This window comes from Panthera tigris, chromosome B4 (assembly GCF_018350195.1).
Source record: "Panthera tigris isolate Pti1 chromosome B4, P.tigris_Pti1_mat1.1, whole genome shotgun sequence".
In the NCBI taxonomy this organism is placed as follows: domain Eukaryota; kingdom Metazoa; phylum Chordata; class Mammalia; order Carnivora; family Felidae; genus Panthera; species Panthera tigris.
Genome location: NC_056666.1, coordinates 5,928,561 through 5,948,930, shown reverse-complemented (window position 1 = coordinate 5,948,930; position 20,370 = coordinate 5,928,561). Strand labels below are relative to the sequence as shown.

Here is a 20,370-nt window from a genome sequence, read left to right as displayed (position 1 = left end):
TTGCTCGTTTTTACCTTTTAAATCTCTCTCTCAAAAATATATATATATATTTCTCAGACTAATGTGGTGTTAGAACATTATAGCAACAAAAGCCTGAAGCAAGTACACTTTAAACATTTAGTGTCATGATCGTGAGAGAATCGCTCTGTAACGGTTTTGGTAACCAGACATATAGTTTTCTAACCTGATTGAAAAATTAACCCCAGTCATCCTCATCAGGATCACCATCAGCATCACCAACAAGGTGCAAAGGCTTCAAATGACATGCACCTGTAAGGACATTATACTGTAGCTTGGAGGCTGTCAAAGTTTTAAAGCAATGCAACTTCGGAAACTATACATGAAGCCACAGGGTGCAAAAATAAAAACCAAAAATAAAATACGGTGGCAGCTAGGGCACACAACGTAGAAAAGAGCATCCTCCAGACAGAAAAGCACCCACAGTCCTGGGGAGGTAACTTTAAAAGAGAACTTCAGGAACCATGTCGATGAGCCCTTTTGTAGTGTAAAAAGAGAAACCCGTGAAGTTCTGTTCACCGAATGACCTTGATCCTTCCCTTCGGAAGGGTGGTTTTCGATTTTCAGTTGGGCGAGGCGTGGAGTCCGCTCGAGCTCAGCCGGCGGCAGGTGCCGGGCGCCCCTGGCCGCGACCTCCCGCATCGTCCCCGGGGCCCGGGTGGGAGGCGCGGGGGAGGAGCGCGGGCGAGGGGCGGGCGCGGTGGGAGGGGACGCGGAGCGGGGCGCGGGCTCCTGGGCGGGCGTCCGCTGGGCCGGCTCGGGCGCTCGGGCCGCGGGCTCACGAGCGCCCCCTGGCAGGCGCCGGGACGCCGCCAGTGCCCGCGCCGCCGCCGAGCAGCAACGCCTGGGACCCCGGGCGCCCCGTCTGCAGGTAGGTGAGCTGGGGTGGGGGCGTCGGCCCCGGGGAGGGCAGGGGGTCCGCGCGGGGTACCGGGGCCGCGACCCGGCGGGGCGGGGTGCGGAGTCGGGGGTAGGCCGGCCCGGGTCCCGCTGCGAGACGAACGGGGAAGGGGGCGCGGGACGCCTGCCCGGCCGCCAGGGGACTAGAGCGCAGCAAACTTTGGGCCACTTGCCTCCGGTGGCATCTTATGCGCGGGTGGCGTAGGGCGCAGCTGACCTTGGCCGTGTGGAGGCCACCGAGGCTGGGGCTGGGGGGCGCCTTCACTTCTCGTTTTCTCCCCTCTCACCTGGACTTACTGGGGTGGGAAGGAGGGAAGAAGGTGGAAAGTTTTTTATCCTTGGCAAATGCTATAAGGAGAGATGGTTGATGCAGATGGTGACCTGCCCACAGGTCGTTTCCTTAGGGTTTGCGAGAGCAGCAGGCAGGGCTGCCAAGACTCACTTCTAAACAAAACCAAATTTCTTTTCAAGGTCCTGGGGCAGGGTGAGGCGGCTCTGTGATAGATACGGGGGAAAAAAAGTGGGGTGCTCAATCCTGTAACCTCTAGTGAGATTCTCTGTATTTCGGCATTCAGAGCCACATGTTAAGAAAGTAGAGGTAAATATCTTTATTTTATTGAATTTTAAGAGCCCCAGTTATCTGTGTGAAATGGACTGTTCACGCTAAAGGCTTGGGCACTCCCTATAGGCATGAGTGAGGAGAGGCCCAAAGGTCTGGCCCCGCTGGAGATTCAGATTCTTTCCGCCTGGAGTCTGCCACTGAGCTGCCTTGTCCTTTGAGGTTGTGTAAGAAAAGGTTATTCAGCCATGAGGGTGAAGCCTGTAGGAAAGGTGCAGGTCTGGCCAGGGCCAGGTGCCCACCTGACCCCCCCGCACTGGTTCTCTAGACCTTCCCCCTTGGACCCAGCCTTCTGTAGAAGCGGTGACCAGCACAGCCCCCCTTCCCTGGCAGGGATGTTTGGTGAAGGTGCCCTGCTCCTAAGCTCCAGGGTCCCCCCTCTCCCACCCCACACCCCAACCTTGTGAATCACCAACTTTGTTTTTCCCCCTAACTTTATCTCTGGTAACTCTTGTAAAATGGCAGGCTTAGGGGCGGATGCTTAATCTCTTTAAAAAATGCTGTGTCTAGTGGGAAGGAGGGTGACAAAGGAGGGTGACGTTTACCAATTTGGTTGCAAATTACCTTTGAAGTTTATGCACAGCTGTTTAAAATCCCTCTGAGATCAGTGCCATTGTTTGAGGCAGGTGTCTGTCACAGATTGATGTTGTTAGTCCCTTTTCTGCTGATTGCATGTACGTATATTTAAAGCCTAAGGCACAGGAAGAAGACCTTCTAAAACCTCCAAAGCCTCAGCTGTGAAATTCCTCCCCGTTAGTGATTAAGACTAAATTAAGTCATCTTGTTGGTTGTTGTTGTTGTTGTTGTTTTTTCTTCTCGCTCTCATAAACTTTTATCTCTGGTTTCAAGAGTAACCTGTTCAGCCTCACCAGCCTTTGTTTCACCCCTGTGATTTTCTTGTAAATTCTTACAATGTGAAGTTCCAGGGAGGACTTCTCATCGCCACCCTTCAATGTGTCATGCTCACTTCCGCCACCGTCTTGTGCCATGGTGGCTCAGAATGGCAAGAAGCGCTTGGGCAAGCTTCTTTGTGGGTCCTCCGGCTGGGTCCACCTCCCTAGGATGGAAACACCCTTGAGTCGGCTCTGAATATCCCTGGGTCAGCTACTAGAACTTTCGTTTCTTCTGCTGTTGGCATTTCTCTTTAGATACACAAGGATATTGTACAATTATTTACACCTTCGTCCTCCTTAGCATCTCAAAGATCCCTTTCAACTCTAAGACTCCATTTCCCTTGTTCAGAGCAGGTTCTGGAGGCTCCCCTGAATTGCCCATTTGTCTTTGGTCATTTCTTTGAAGGTCCCTCATTTGGTTGTAATATATTCTCTCTCTTCTGGGGGGAAGATGCAGGATTTCATGATAGGACATTTGCCTTCCTTTAAAATAGGAATTAGAATTAGTACTTCCTGTTTTTAATGCATGTCATATTTTAGATTTGCAGATTATGTTGTTTGCTCCCCAAAATATTGCGGATAGAATAATTGCATGTGACTGTTAATAAGGGTTAATAATATTTTCCTCTCAGGTGGTTTCCTTTTTAGAGTCTTCACCCTTTTCTCTTTTTTCTTTGAAGTAATTTTCCTAAATTGTTTAAAATTTTAAAAAAATTATTGTATGATGAAAAATCCCAGGGAACACACATGGATCATGTGATTTCATATTTACATAATTTTGTCCCAAATCATATGTGTAATTGAAAGCAGAGAGAATGGTCTCATGGTGTCATGCACAGCATTTGACTTCTTCATGTCTGTCCATTATCGTAAAACTTCCAGGATCTCATTTTCAAACAGCAGTGCATCTAATTTTGCCTGTTCATGCCTATTCTGGCTGTTAAGGAAGAGATCATGAGACACTCAGAAACACATCGAAGCAGAAAGTTGAATTAAAAGATATTTTCTTGCAATAAAGGAAACATCTTTCAATATCCTAACACATCAAGCATTTATACACAAATCCACATTTCCCTGTCATCTAAACATAACCCTTGGGGCAAAGGGAGAATCAGAGTTTCAGAAATTAGTTTCTGTTCCGCGATTAAATTAGCCCATTTTTAAAGTACTCTCTTTGGCCGGACATGCTTCTACAGGTTGATGTTAACTTTAAGCTAGTAATATTGATGATAATAATCAGAGCCAACAAAAGCAATAAAATAATGGTTTGATTGATGCAGTATTACTTATCATTTGCGTGCCAGGTATGAAGCCCAGAATTTTATATTTGACAAACATTCCTATTTCATGTAATCTTTGCAATGCTTTTATAAATTGCATATTATTATCATCATCACCACTTTCATTTTGCAGGTGAAGAACCTGAGTCTCAAGGAAGTTATATCGCTTGCCCAGGTCTTAACAGCTCGTACGTCTGACTCTGACACAGAGCTGGACAACCTACCAGTTAAGGTTTTAGGTTTTTGTTTTTTCCTTAATGTTTATTTATTTTGTGTGAGAGAGAGTGCAAGCAGGGGAGGGGCAGAGAGAGAGAGAGGGAGATACAGAGAATCCCAAGCTGGCTTTGCACTGTCAGCCCAGAGCCCAACACCGGGCTCGAACTCACCAAGTACGAGATCATGACCTGAGCTGAAATCAAGAGTCAGATGCTTAACCAACTGAGCGCCACAAGTGTTTTCAATCGTGACAAAATGGTACACATACCACAAAACTCATCATCGTAACCATTTTGAAAGGTACCTTTCAGTGGTATTAGGTACCTTCACACTGGTGGGCAGCCATCGCCACCACCTATCAACAGAGCTCCTTCATCCTGCAAAACTGAAACTCTGTCCCCATTTAACACTCCCTGTTCACCCTCCCGCCAGCCCCTGGCAACCTCCATTCTTCATTTTGTCTTTCTGAATTTGACTACTCTGGGCACCCCATATACGTGAAACATACAGTATTTGTCTTTGTGAGACTTGCTTACCTCACCATAATGTCCTGTAGATGCATATGTGTTGTAGCATTTGTCCGAATTTCCTTCCTTTTAAAGGCTGAATAATATTCCATTGTGTGTGTATATCCTGTTCTGTTTATCTACTCATCTATTCATGGACGCCTGGGTTGCTTCCACGTTTTGGTTTATATATAACACTTTGAACATGGGTGTATAAATATCTCTTTAGGTCTCTGCTTTAAATTCTTTTGACTGGATTAAATGGCAGTTCGGTATATCATATTTTGAGGATACATCATCCTGTTTCCCGCGGTGGCTGCATCATTTCACATTCCCACTAGTGCGTAAAGGTTTCCGTTTCTCCACATCCTCGGCGACACTTGATATTTTCTGGATTTTGTTTGTTTTGATAGTGGTCATCCTCATGTGTTGTGAGGTGGTAAGCAATGAGCTTTTCACTAAATTGTTTGATGCTAGACTCAGGGGTCTATGAGTCTCCTGAGTTCATTGGTCTTTCCTCTCTCTCCTTGTTTATGTACGTTTTTCTAGTGCAGAATCACTAAAGCAACCACTATTCGAGCATCCCCTGAAGGACCAGGGAAACCAGGGCAGGGGGGCTCTTGAAAGATAAAAGGTCCTTCTAGGAAGGGTTGCCCCAACCTACGTGAAGGACCTCGTGATGTAGAAATAAATGGTTGTTCGGGGCACCTGGGTGGCTCAGTCAGTTGAGCGTCCAACTTTGGCTCAGATCATGATCTCGCAGTCCATGAGTTCGAGCCCCGTGTCAGGCTCTGTGCTGACAGCTCAGAGCCTGGAGCCTGCTTCGGATTCTGTGTCTCCCCTCTCCCTCTCTCTTTCAGTCTCTGCCCCTCTCCCCCTCACTCCCTGTCTCTCTGTCTCTCTCTCAAAAATAAGTAAACATTAAAAATTAAAAAAAAAAGAAATGGTTATCAAGAATAAAGGAAGCATGGTGTTAGTGCTAATAACCTTAAATGTATAGGACAGACCTTTTGCAGATTAAAGGCTAGATTATCTCTTGTAGGCAACCAAAACAAGGCAAATTCTTGGGACATCGCAGAGAGCCAAAAGGTTGATGGCTGTACTTTAGTTCATCAAGCTTTTGTTATGAGCCCCAGAGCCACACACTGTACTGTCTAACTCGTAGGGGAGAGGCAGACGAGTAAAGAGGAAATTACAAGGCAGTGTGATGATTTCATCATGCATGTATATTGTTATGTGTCAGTTTATACTATGATGGTGTGCAACTGTATTATATATTTGTTTATTTCCTGCCTGTTTCCTCCTCTGGAGGGTAAACCCTGTGAGGGCTAGTGTTTCATCCATAGCTGTATCCCTGGCTGCTATAGCAGGGCCTGGCACATAGTAGGCCTGCAATACATAAGCATATGGTGACTAGGCAAGTGCCGTCCTGGGGATGTACATGGTGCTATGGGAGCACTTAGATTTGGAGTGTCTGAGAAGATATCTCAGCGGAAGTGATGGCAGTTGGCAGTGAGCCCGGTGAGGGTGTTCTAGAAGTGGGGATGGCGTTTGTAGAATGGCCTGGCAGCTTGTGATCATGACATCCCAGCAAAGGAAAGGAAGAGTCTGGCTGGAGTGCAGCAGGTGAGTACAGGAGAGCGGGGTGAGCCCAGTGGCTTCCCCTCAAAGTGTGTTTGTGGCATCCACTGCCACTCTTCAGTTAAAAGTACAAAGAGCAGGGGCACCTGGGTGGCTAAGTCGGTTGAGCGTCTGATTTGGGCTCAGGTCAAGATCTCACGGTTTGTGGGTTTGAGCCCTGAATCAGGCTCTGTGCTGACAGGAGCCTGGAGCCTGCTTCGAATCCTCTGTCCTTCTCTCTCTCTCTCTCTCTGCCCCTCCACTGCTCGCATGCTCTCTGTCAAAAATAAGTAAGCATTTTTTTCTAAAAAAAGGACAAAAGGCTGACCCTTCATTGCCCTTGCCTCTCTTATCCTCCTGCTCATCCCCTGCCCTCTGAGCTGTTCACCCTGAGTGAGCACTAAAATAACCCGTAAGTAGAGTGCTGCCAAGACACGGCTGTTTCCAGAGTAGACCACGTGCTGAGTTCATGGTCAGATAAGATGCCTCTTCATAGCCCAGGTGGCCAAGAAGCTAAGTCTTTCATGAACATAAGACGAAATGCCCTTCTTGCAATTTTGGGAGAAATGCATTTCAGTTGCCTGTGTTGCATGTTTAGAGCAGTGGTCTTAAACCGTCTCTATTCCGTGGCTCATTCATGGACTGATTTCAGTGGTGCAAAAACAGGCCTCTCGCACCATGTTTTTTTAACCTGCAAGACACAATCCATTGGTGGATTATGAAATTAATGTATTGCTTTGTGACAAGCTTCTCTTTCAAAATGAAATAGAACAGAAAACGCTAACACCCATTTCATGTAGCAAAAGTAATGATTTCATGAAGTTTTCTATCATGGAATTTAGGACATAGTCTCTTTCTCACCTGTTTGAAAATTATAGACTCACGGCATTTAGTTTTCTGTACCCTTCCTGGTAAGTCATGGGATCACACAAGCTCAAGGCTGGAGGGAAGAAGGAGAAATGGAAAGGAAAGTGACATTTGTTAAGCGTGCGGTGTGCCAAGTGCTGGGATACATGGGATCACTTACTCTAAAGCCCTGTGTGTCAGATGGGTCTTTCATGGTTTACGGAGGAAATGCTGAATCGTGAAGACGTGAAGAAACTTGATCAGGGATCACACAACAAATTGTTAACCGTGAACCCTGATCTCTTGGCTCCTAATTTAATATTCTTTTTTATGCCTCTGTGGGTTGTCTTCCCCAAGTGTGTTCATCAGTTGGCTGCTTGGGGAAGATATTTTCTTGAGGAAAGTGGTGTAACCGTATTCACATTTGTTAGGAAGAATGGAAACTTTGAGAGGTATCACATCAGCTTCTTAAAGGACTAGATCAGTGAGGTGGAAATAGTGTTGATTATATAGACTGGGAATCATTCAACCTGAAGTTGACAAAGATGAAAACAGCTACTTCCCCCAAAGCTGTCCCCCGGACGAGCATGGGTAGTGCCATGTGAGATGACATATTTTCCGTCCTAAAGCCGGGGACCCTGGGGCCACTGTCTACTTCTCCCAGTTTGTGTACAGAGGTTGATAAGTTATACTGAGCAAAATTGTGAAACTATGCAAATTCATGACGCTCTAATTCTGCGATTTCTAACATCAGCCAGGCTCTCAGGCTTTCCCTGGCCAAGCCTCCTTGCTTTCCACAGCAGCCACTTGTGACCATCACCTCCAGCCCAGCCCCCTCCCCTCAGCCTGTTGCCTTGCTTCCCCCTTCACTGAGCAAAATGGAAGTTTTCCTGATGAGAACAGACTGAATTTGTGATCACAGAGCTACAGCCTAACTTCAGCTGGATCTACCCTCCCATCCTTCCTTCCTTTTCACAATGAAAAGAAAAAAAAAAGATGCCTCATTCTCTTGGCTAATAATCTTCCTCCTCCTTTGGTGCTCCGGGACCCATGCCTTCCCCATTCTCGGGCATGTTGTTCTCTTGATTCTGTCCTCTCTCATCTGTGTATTCCTTCCCTCCCTCCTCACTGGCCCCATTCTCACTGCATCAAACACGCCTAAATCCCTTCCTTGTTCTAGCTACTTTTTTCTCTTTCCTCCTCCTCCTCCGTGCCACACTCCTTAAATTGTCCTTTCCGCCTGCTACTGTTTTCTCGCTCCACATGTCTTGCCACAGACATCTGGCTTTGCCTCTACTGCGTCTTGGGAAACTCACACTCCCTGTTGCCAACTCTGACTAAATCCCACTCCTCTCTGAGTTGATTTCTCCTCAGCGGACCGTGCACTGAGCACTCCTGCAATCTTGGAGCAATGTTTCCCTTCCGTCCCCTCTCTCATTCTTCCTCTTTCTTCTCCTCTCCTTTGCAATCTTCTCTCCTTTTTGTCCCCTGGGAGGCTGATGATCCTCACTTCTCTATTCCCGTGGCCACGCCATCCCTCATTCATCTTCCGAGCCGTGTCCTCGCTCGCCGCTACCCAAAACTCACCAATGCAAAGTTCTACCAATCTTTTGCCGCTACTTGATGGATGCATTCGGTACCGAACGCCCCAAACTGAACACATCACCTTCCCCTTTCTCTTGCTGCAAATATTTCCCTACCGCTCTTTTCTGTACCTGGCACTGGCTTCACCTCTTCTCACACAAGCAGAGGTCCTCTAGATGGTTTTCCTTTACTCCTCACCCCAAACCACATTCTGTGAGTTCCGTCCTCTGCACCTCTTCATTCCATCCACCCTTTCCCACCTTCCTTTCCTGCTCTGTGTAGAGGCCACCACTGTTTCTCCTCTGTGTTACTGCCAGAACCTCCTACCTGGTCTGTGACTACAGAAAGTTCTCCATGTTGCAGCTGGAGGCACCCTTCTAGAACCCAGATCTCAGAGTGTCACTCCTAGTATTAAATTCTCCAGTGGTGACCCAGTACACTTGGAATGAAACCCAGACTTTATCACATGAATCAGAGTGTTCTGGTTGATCTACACTCCCCTGTCCTCTCAAGACTCATTTCTCCAGCAACACATACATCCCATTCCTATAAGTCCAAGCCTCTTTTGTGTTCCTTAGCGGTCCCATGCATCCTGTTGCCCTCATAGAACTTTTTTTTTTTTAATGTCTATTTGTTTTTGAGAGAGAGAGAGAGAGAGAGAGAGAGAGAGAGAGAGAGAGAGAGAGAAACAGTGCATGGGCAAGGGAGGGGGGGGCGCACAAAATCTGAAGCAGGCTCCAGGCTCTGAGCTGTCAGCATAGAGCCCAACATGGGGCTTGAACTCATGAGCCATGAGACCATGACCTGAGCTGAAGTCGGACACTCAACTGACTAAGCCACCCAGGCACCCCCTGCCTTCATGGAACTTTATGCTCAGCCTCAAACCCCTCCTTCCTTTGGTGAATTCCTGTACATCTTCAGAGCCTCACTTAGATAAGCTAGAAAGCTTTTCCTCATCCTACAAATTTGGATTTCATTTCCTTCTACATGTTCTTAGAGGGCATATGAGATCATCCATATAAAGTGCTTAGTACCTTGTATAGCATTTAGTAACCAATCAGTAAATGTTAGCAACCACAGCACCTAAAATGTATTGCTATTGTTTGTTTCCTTTTAGATTCCCCCAATAGATTACAAGCTCTCAGAAGGCAGACAGCACATTCCTACTTATTCTTTGTGGAACTGCCAGCATCCGTCACCGTATCTGACATATACGGGAGGTTCTCAATAAGTATTAGTGGAGTAAATAAATGAGCCATACGTTTTAGAACATGTGTGTAAGAGACTATGTGCTAAGTGACAGGAGAAAGGAATCCCAAACTAGGGGTTTAAATATTTGCACAAGTAGAATCATTATCATCTTGGCCCCAGTCCTCTGAGTCTGAATACATTCTAGAAACTAAGAGCCGGAGGTAATGGGAAACATTCAAAGATGCTAAAGGCAATTTGCTACAAGGTAAAAACTCCCATCTCCCCTACGTATGGTGTGATTTTCTCCCTCTGTCACCCTCAGTCTTTCACTTTGATGACCATTATAATGCCAATAATAAAAGGAAGAAAGATTAAACCGAGAATGATCAGGGAATACAAAGTCATCTTAAAATATTCTGAGGGGCGCCTAGGGGGCTCAGTTGGTTGGGCGTCTGACTTCAGCTCAGGTCGTGATCTCGCGGTCTGTGAGTTTGAGCCCTACATCGGGCTCTGTGCTGATGGCTCAGAGTCTGGAGCCTGCTTTGGATCCTGTGTCTCCTTCTCTCTCTCTGCCCCTCCCCCGCTCACGCTCGCGCTCTCTCTCTCTCTCTCTCTCTCAAAAATAAACATTAAAAAAACATTTACAATATTCTGAAATACCCTACAAGCAAAAGGATGAGGCAGTAGGTAAACATTAAATGTAGATATACCAAGAACTCAAAAACTATTTTAATGAAAAGAAAATATAAAAGATTAAAAGAGGTAAAAGGACTTTAATGAAATGATAAAAGGTGTTACAGAATCTTCAGAAAAAAAAACATAATCATCTTGGAAATTCATTAAGGCAGGTAACAGGAAAGGTAAAAAGTAAAGGACTAAATTCAAGAACAAGGATGATAAAAGCATGTCAAAGATAAAATCATTGAAAGCATTCAAAGAAAAATGTTTTATTTTTTAAACTTTTAAAAATAAATTTTATCTTCTCTTTGGTCAGTTTTTTTCATGTTTATTTTTGAGAGAGAGAGACATGGATCGTGAGCAGGGCAGGGGCAGAGAGAGAGGAAGGCACAGAATGTGAAAGCAGGCTCCAGGGTCTGAGCTGTCAGCACAGAGCCCCCAGTGCGAGGCTCAAACTCATGAACTGCGAGATCATGACCCAATGCGGAGCTCAAACTCATGAACCACGAGATCATGACCTGGGCCAAAGTCAAATGCCTAACCAACTGAGCCACCCAGGTGCCCCTCTTCTTTTTTTAAAGTTTATTTATTTACTTTGAAAGCGAGAGAGAGAACATGAGCATGGGGAGGGGCAGAGAGAGAGGGACAGAGAGAGAATCCCAAGCAGGGTCCGTGGTGCCAGAGCAGAGCCCAATGCAGGACTCGATCTCATGAACTGTGAGATCCTGACCTGAGCCGAAATTAAGGGTCAGATGTTTAACTAACTGAGCCACCCAGGTGCCCCTCAAAGAAAAATGTTTGAAAAGTAAAGAATAATAAAGTACTTCAGGGGGCTCACTTAAAGGTAGACTAAGCCAAAAATATGAAACCAAAGGGGGAAAAAATACCATAATCTTTTAAAGAAGATAAAAAATAAATCCCAGCAATAAAACAACGAAACAGGCACATGCATAAGTTCCTAACCATAAGTAAGCCACAGCTAAGACAACATTAAAAGTGGAGTGTAGGATTCTGGCTTGTAACCAAAAAAAAAACCCACCTAACCTTTATGAGATTTCAGAGGCAGATTTCCAAGCATACTTGGTTGCACGGATAGCCTTGTGTTTCAGGGAAAACAAGCACTGTGGGTTCCACTGTGGCCTTTCCCTCAAGTGGAGTGTCAGCATGTGGTCAGCTAAGGACCACCCAGTAGTTACGCTCACCTTTGCCTGTAGAATCAGGGAGACGCTTCTCACTGTGCAAGACTTAGCCTCCTCTGCATTCCAGCCGCAGTGACTTCACCATCCCAAGTATCGAGTGTTCCTTTGGGAAATAAAATAAGGAAGCCCCCTAAACTCTAAGTGCGTTCCTGCCTCTGTTCGTGAAAAGCTCTTCTCAACCAGAGTCCCTTCGGGCAATTACAAAATCGGTGTCCTTTCGCGATCTACCTTTGCTGTGTAGCTTATAACGTGTTTATCCTCTCTCTCATACTTTCTTGAGTCTCTGGGGCCTTGCAGTTTCTATCCAGCTCATAACCAGAGCTCAGTAGTGATACTTTAATTCAGCTCGTATCTCCTGAGAAGGCTCACCTAAGGGCACGTGTCACGTCTTCCGCGTCCTTCTTTTTCTTTAGCTCGTGGCACCGAGCTCAGGCTGCATCTGGTCCTGAAGGGGATCGGGAAGCCTCAGGGAGTCGGGGAATCTATTTTACTTTCCTCCAAATGCCAGTGTGAAGGATTCTATGAATATGACATTTCTCAGGGCCTGATCGTTAGTATTTAAGAGCCCTAAGCTCTGCAATTTTTGTCCGTATTTGCAAGGTTGGCTTTAGGGATCTAAGTGAAAAGTGGTTCCTAGAGCCCCAAGTAGATGGTTGCAATTTGCTGTGCTGACTTCTGGTAGCCAGTCTCTACCTTGACATCTGCCTCCATAGTTCTCTGGTGCCTTCTCTGCCCAACACTCCCAGGCTCCTTGCTAAGTGGGGGCATATGGTAGTTGGTACGCAGGGTATTACAAATCCGAATTAGTCATTTTCAGCGGAAGAGATTGCAGAGATGCTCTGGGGTCTTGTGGCCTCACGTCCTGGCCCTGCTTTTGTCCTGCTTTTCCGTGGCCACACCAGTCTTTCATGGCCATCTAGCTATGAAGGTGAATGGGAGGGTCATAGACGTGGGGGCGAGGAGAGAAGGAGCTGTTCCCCATTCCAGTTTTCCATATTGACCAAAAGGTGCACGAGTTGGATGAGGGGTCTCTAGGATTCCTGGTGATCCTAATATTTTGTAGCTGTTTTCTGGGAGTTCCTTTGATGTCCACATATTCACTGGGGTGGTACGGTATTAGATAAGTGTCAAGGTTCCCAGGCTCTGGCTAGCCCATGTGCACGCATTGGTGAACAGTCTGGGTGACGAGCCAACGTCACCAAGAGAAGAATGCGTGACCCTTCACCCACGCATGGAACCGTCGTCACCTGAACACCAAAGCCATCCAGCTCTAGTTGGCTTTGTAGCAACAAAACATCTTTCCTTCAATGTCAGTGATGCTTGTAACATGCCGAATTCTCTCAGATACCGTAACAACCGAGTTTTCTCCAAGTACTGGTCCTCCAAGAGGAGCAACCTACCTTGCCCAGCGGTTTTTGTTCCTGGAAGATAAGTGAATGAGGAGCAGCAGCCAGAGAGGATCTTCCCTCCTCTAAGAAGGGAATTTTTAAAAAATTTCCTCTGCGTTAGTTACTCAGAAAGAATAAATTAGCATGGATTTTTATACATAGGCTCTTTGGAAGGGGTGATATTCATAGCAGCCATAAATAAACTCTTTCATAAGAGGGACTTGAATCTCCCTGCCCCTCACATATAACCGAGTTTTATAAAAATCCTTTTCATGTTGATGAAATAATTCAGTGACAAATAGCCTGCATAATTCCAAGTTCTGGAGCAGAGGCAGCTGAAGTATTTGCCAAAGGCACAGCACAAGGTACTTGAACCTTCCTTCCTCTGTTCCAATGAAAAGAAGGATTTGACTAGTGGGATTCTTTCCTAGTTCCCGGGCACTGAGATTTGTTAATATTTACAGTACACTTGAGATCTGAGAGGGAAAGTGCTTTAGGAGAGTAAGCCACATGCACAGGAGGAAAAGGCTTTTTGTCACCTATTAAAATAAATGTGACATATTTGACACACACAAAAAAATAGTTGCCAACGTTGCTAAGCGTAAATTAGCACATGATTTTTGAAATTAATTAAGTAAAACTCATCCATTAGTCGTTTCTCCTGGGTGGAGCTGGTGGAGAGAAATGTCAACACATGACATCATATTTGAATTTTGTTTCTTCAATGGAAGTGAAAGGAAGGAGTCCCTCCCGTCCAGAGAGCAGACTAAGTATTCAGAACAGAGAGCATATATGTTCATTTAAATATATAAAATTGATTTTCTCCTGGAGAAAAATTATAGATATTTTATCATGGAAAAATAATCTAGTCTCTTGGGTCTAAATATCTAGACCTAGAGAGAGATCACACTATTTATTTAAGTACTGTCCTATCTCAAGACACTTTGCAATACAGCTATGAAAGCAAACTGTAAAGAATCCTCAAACATCCTGCAGGTCTAACAAGTGAAACATATATTTGTTTGGATATTTGTCTAGAAACCAGCAACAGGAAAGGTTAGGCGGAACTCTGGGGAATTTTAATCCGCACGCCGCATTTTCTTAGCCTTTTGCAAGATGAAATCAGAGGATTACATTTTCTAAGAGCTGCCTTTGAAAAAGCTTGAGCACTAATCAGTTAAGTGTGACATAGGCTTGAAATGAGATTTGGGAATAAATAATCGAGGGTGAAGTACAACCTAACACATATTGACAGTGGGCTGGTGCTATTACCCTGAAATTGTCAAGGCTGCAGTTTATTATTTATTTGACCCAGAGTGTTGCTTTGGATGTCAATCGCTGCGTAATGAACGTCCCCCAAAACTCAGTGGCTTCAAACGGCATCGTTTTATTTGCTCATGATTCCCCGGATGCAGGATTTGGGCTGGCTCTGCTCCTCTGGGCCTCACCTGAAGTCTCTCATGGGACTGCGGACAGATAGGAGATGAGATCTCCTTGAACTTGTTTCCATGGTGATTAGAGCCTAAGAGTGAGTGTTCCGAGCACCCAGAGGCCAAAGCCGAGGTCTCTCAGGGGCCACACTGAGCATCAGCACTGCTGCGCTTGCCTGCTCAGCACATCAGGGCCAGCCAAGGTCATGGGCAGGGGCGTTAGGCTGCACCCCTGCGGGGCAAGGCTGAGCAGCATTGCAGAAGAGCTGCGCAGGGCACAGTGTGGTCACGGCCCTCTTTGGAGACACGGTCTAGCACAAGTCATTAGGCTGTCTGGTAAACCATGTCACAGAGGGGACCTCACGTTCGTGTTCATGTTCAAGTTCCCACGCATGCCGGGCTCTGCTGACAGAGGTGCTAACGCGCAATCTGAAGGCAGCTCTCCACTTCACAAGTTCACGGTGACTCCGCATCGCCCGCGGAACGTGAGTCAGAGCCTTGGCATGGCTTGCCGGGCCCTTCCCACCCTATCCCCCCCCCCCACTCCTGCAGCGTCCCTGCTCAAGGGCCCGAGTGCCTTAGGTCTTCAGCTGGTCCACGTGGGACCGTGTGCTGGCACGCACTCCCCCCCCACCCGAATCCCCCCGCACACACGGACACATCCCCCGTGTGCCTGGGGTCCTGCAGCGATGGCACTGTCCCCTCCCATCCCCGCTGCCAGTGCCCACGGAGCGGGCATCTGTCTCTCTCTCTGCCGTCCAGCCCTCGCCTTTAGCAGACAGCCCCCACCGCCATCGAGTGCTGTGTACCATTTACTGATGTCAGTGTCCCAGGGCGATGGCCGGGGAGTCCACACGACCCCAGGCAGGAGGAAGGGGGGGTGTGATGAGGGGGAAGGTGAGCTGTGTGACGGAGCCCGCGTGGCGGGTGCAGCACGAAGTGCAGGGAGAGAAGGCACTGGATAAACCCGAGACGAGACACAAGCACAGCAGGTAGAACAGAAAATTCAGTGAGATGTGGCAAGGGCAAGGCACGTCATGGTGAAGGCAGCACCACACAGCCTTCCGTTACACCAGCCCCGTGGCCCCCGCAGAGGTGTTCGAGGAACCTCCCTCCAGGGCGTCCCGGACCGGAAAGGACCCGCCGGGACACCCGATTCAAGCACTGTGTGTGGCTCTCAGCCAGTGACCACCCGTCCTGAGAGGGCAGAGGAGAAGCTGTGCAGACAGAAGGGAAAGCGTGTGGGACAGTCATTCCCAAAGCCGAGACGTCTATTGTGTCACTGGGGGAATACCTCGTCCCTCAGTTGACCGGATCACGTGAATGTGACACTGACGGTGATGTGCTGGGCTCTGGTGTCGAGGCACAGGGGACACGGTGTGACTGGGGACAGGTGAGCTGGCAGCTAAGCCCTGACCAAGAAGCCCCGCCTTGAAAGAGCCCAGAGTCATTTTCTGGCTGAACTGTACAGGAAGTAATCATCGTGCGAAAGTGTTTTTCCGGATACCAGATTCTGCGCTGGTCAACTTCTGTCCATTAGCTCATCTGAGGTAGGTTCTCTTATTGGCCTCACTTTGCAGGCGAGGACACAGGTGAAGCAGCTTGTTCGAAGTCACAGAGCTGCTGGATGTAGGAGCTGGAACTTGAACACAGACAATTTGATGCTCTAGTCTCTACTTTGTGCCACCGTGCTTGGCGAAACCTGAATTCCGCGATATACTGTAGTCACGGACTCGTTTTTTAAAAAATGCTCCTTGACATCGGTATGAATTCTGAGATGTGAGTTTTGAGATTTCCTCCCCTCTTTATATCTCAATTACTGTTTGGGGCACATTGAAAAATGGCAAATTCTATCATAGATGGACACACACGTGTACCTGTATCCTGGCCACTATGACTTGTAAAAGATCCATGAGAAGAAAGTTTGTTTAATTAAAAATGAGTGAGGAATGCAGCCAGATGAACCTTTCTGTAATAATAACGTTGAAGTCTGAGCTTTAGCTTTATGGGATTGTTCTAGAAATTAGGTGAAGGGTATATTGTTATACTGTGAGGTATACTCAAGTTGTTTTTTAGCATGTGCCTGGTGTAACTTTGTAATTTGCTTTTTGGTCAGGAACCACTAAGAAGGTTCACGTTAAGTTTCTGATCTTTTTATGTCTATTATTTGTTAATTGTTATTACTTGACAAGTTCCTGAAGCACAAGATTCCAAAAAGTTCAGAGGCCTTACTTTTGCTGTTGCTTTCCAAAGATTAATTTTTTTCAATCCCAAGAAATGTGTACTTTATTATTTTCTTGTTGTTCGTCTGCAGAATAAAATCAGGAATACAATAGATGCTTCATTGTTGAGCCAAACGACAATTTTCAGAGGCTGAGCAATTCACTCAGTATAAATAAGCTATATCCCTGAGAATATCTAAGTAGTTAAGTCACAGTAACCTCCAAGGCACAGGACATCATGATCCATTATCTCAGAGGCAGAAACCAAGTGTCTATGTTTTGTATGACTTCTGTTTTAAACTTATCCTTCCATCTTTCCTGGACCCCTGATGTGTCAGTACATTTGGAGGGAAATTCAGCCACAGAGAAGGGAAAGGAGCCGTGAACAGGACAGAGGATTTTTTTTCCCCCTTGGCGTGGACTTCCCAGCAAATCAAAGGGTGACCTCTTTTGGAATGCGACTTCCTCCCTGATCTCACAATACCTTCCGTTGCACTGCCAGAAAGTTCTCACTTCACTTTACTCCAGTACCTGAAATTCTGTCAACTAGAAGTTTAGGGAACAGAGATCGTCTTAGAAATGCCCGCCCTGATGAAGTTTCCTTCCCACGCGAGAGGGGCTTAATCAGTAACTTAGACAAGATAGGAATCTTTTTGAGAAGGAAGGCTGGAATTTATTCAGTCCACAAATGTTAATGGATCAAGCACGTAATTGGTCATTGGTCAGGGATTGATCTAAGTGTTGGGGGTGCAGGGGAGAGAAGGGGGCCCAGATCCTGGCCCGCATGAAACCTACTCTCTTTTGGAGGATAAAGACAATAAAAAAAAAAGGTAAACAGTACCTAAATGAGATAATTTAGATTGTGAGGGAGCTATTAATCGCTGAAGAAAAGTGAAGAACTAAGCAGACAACTTTCTGGAACATGGCCTGCTCTTAGACTACTAAATGCTTTGTTTTTATGGAGAGTGAGGGAGAGGAAAAATAGCTGGTATTTTTTTTTGCTACAAAATTATGGCTAAAAAAAAAGGGAGTGCAGACAAGTCATGAGATGACAGAAGACCATATTCTGCCCTTCCCTGGTTCCAAGTAATGTATAATTCTCATTTTCTGCATTCCTCTCTGAAGCCTGGGGCCATGGCTACTTTTCCATCACTGTGTTCCTTTGTTGGTACATGCCTGGGACATAGTTGGTGGTCAACCAATATTTAGAATCAGATTATTATGGTTCCTGTTAGCAATGAGGAGCAATACCTTAAAATATATATATATGTTTTAAGCTTATTTATTTATTTTGAGAGAGAGACAGCGCTCATGCAAGTGGGAGAGGAGCAGAGAGAGAGAGAGAGAGAGAGAGAGAATCCCAAGCCGGCTCCACACTGTCAGCACAGACCCCAAAATAGGGCTCGAACCCCCAAACCGTGAGATCATGACCTGAGCTGAGATCATGAGTCGGACGCTTAACCAACTGAGCCACCGGGCACCCCTAAAAAAAAATCTTAATTTTGTTCTGCCTATTGCTACAACTTCTGCAGGTTAGCACGTGAGCAGAAGGAAATTAAAAGGTGACCTAATTAATTCCCACTCGTGTGTTGCCAGCCCCAAAGCTTTCACTTCCTATCTTCTTCATAACTTCCACATACGCCACATCTGAAGGGGTGCGCCTTGCTGTGCTTGAGAGCACGCTCAGTACTCTAAATGCTTCCTTGGGAAGGGAAGGACCCTTCTTCATTTTTAAATAGGGTCTTTTACTCCCCCCCCCCCAACTTTCTTAAATCCTAACGATAAAACCATAAAACCGTCTCTTAGAATTTTCCCCAAATGTTAATAATACTGAGATGAACATAGTCAATATGGAATGTTAGCCTGTATAAATAAGAGTCATTCTCCCCAGACTCTTCATTTTATTTTTTTATTTATATATTTTTTTAATATATGAAATTTATTGTCAGATTGGTTTCCATACAACACCCAGTGCTCATCCCAAAAGATGCCCTCTTCAATACCCATCACCCATCCCCCCCTCCCTCCCACTCCCCATCAGCCCTCAGACTGTTCTCATTTTTTAAGAGACTCTTCATTTTAAAGGCAAGGAGAGTGGGACTCAAAGGAGCCAAGCAAGACACTCCGAGTGTCGCAGCTGTTTGGGGGTCAGGTCAAGATCACGCTGTAGACCTCTTCACTCCCACTGTTTTTAACTCTGACTCCACACCAACCTTAATAAATACCGGGGATCTCCCGTGCCAGCCTCAAAAATTCAACTTCAACCTAAACATCTTGCTTCTCCTCCTGTATCAAGGTGACCCTATCTTCACAAGTGAAAGGGGCGTGATCCTATAAATGACAATATTCCAGCAAGCAGGGACTCTGCTGAGAACATTTGGCTCCCAGGCACTCTATGGGGTCAGTCCACCAGCTTCCCGGGCCACAGCAGTTTCCCAGACCTTCATGCTGTGCCCATGAAGCTTCCTTGCTGAACCATGATCTTCATTTCTTTACCCCATATCTTTTATCTCAGTTTTCTGGTTGTATTTTATCTAAGTCATCTTTACTTTAGTTGAGCTAAACCTGTGGTTTTGCAAATTAAATCAGTTGTGGGTTTCTGCATAGATCTCCATGTGTTTATGAAGCCTTTAAAAAAAATAGCATTCTATGATTTCATCTTTATTGTTGTATGAGGGGAGATTTGTTTTCCTTAAGGTTTTTTTTTTTAAAACAAATTCAAAACTGTTTAGAAGAACATACTTTAAGAAACCGAAACGCTTTTCAAAACTATAATTTTAGCCCCAGTTGAATTCCCTTAAAGTTTTGAAGTTTGATTGTAATGAAGAGATCATGTGGCTTTTGCTTTTGAGCCTGGACTTTATGCTTAAAAGGAGAGACGCTGTTTCATGTTTTTCAACATGGAAGAGATTTTGGAAGGCATCTTTCATAGCTGCTGTGGAGGCGAATAGGCAGCATGCAAAAATGAGAGGGTGGTAATAATTAGGAATCTACTGTAATAATTGAGAGAAAATATCTGAAGTTCTCACGCTAAAATACTGAAGAGCTGGGATCAAGTACAAAATAACCAGATAGGATTCACAGGACTTGCTGCGTAGTTGGATACAAAGGTGAGGTAAAGAACTCAGCGTTCAGTCCAGTATTTGTAGCTTGGGAGACTCAATAGATGGCCATTACCTTGATCAAGACGGAGGAGAGAGGAGAGGCGTAGGCACTGAGGAAAAGATAGAATTCGTAGTTATTTTGGTTGTGTGTGGAGAGCTGGTGGAACACCCCTTAGAGAGGTCCCAAACATAGCTAAAGCGTAGCATTAAAGGACGTGCGAGTATAGTTCAAGAAAAACATACCTTGTGAGGTTATCACTGAGTAGAAGATCACTGAGGCTATCGGCATGGATGAGATTGGTCAGAAAACAAAGTCAAGTCCAAACCTGGATGTATTCCATAATATCCAGGCAAAGCAGTCTGGGCCAACACAATAGACGAAGAGTGGCCGAAGGGATGGAAGGGACACAGGAGGGAAGAGGGGCAGTTGGCATGTGACATGTAATATCGAGGAGGCAGAGCAAGAGCAAGCCAGTGGATCTGGAGGTGGGCATCATCGCTGCCTTTGCAACAGCAAGATTAGCAGGTTGGTGGGCGGCAGAAGCCAGCGGGTGGGGAAGCCACTAGAAGGCGTGGAGATGATGGTTGGGGAAGCTCCTTGTGAAGGAAAAAGGCAGAACCACATGCAGGACAAGCAGTGTCCAATGTTGTCAGGGGGAGGAGGTGTGAATGTTTG

The 20,370-nt window shown here is 46.0% G+C and overlaps 1 protein-coding gene across 3 annotated transcripts in view; it reads left to right on the top strand.

Moving 5' to 3' along the window:
* The first annotated feature begins 805 nt into the window (after positions 1-805).
* PRKCQ (protein kinase C theta) overlaps positions 806-20,370 on the top strand; it is a 192,271-nt gene continuing 172,706 nt past the window's right edge. Inside the window, exon 1 of one of the 3 annotated variants that reach the window (XM_042990982.1) lies at positions 806-889. The gene's annotated coding sequence lies outside the window, so the exon portion shown is untranslated. The remainder of the gene's footprint in view (positions 890-20,370) is intronic. The other 2 variants (XM_042990980.1, XM_042990981.1) reach the window with 2 other exon arrangements.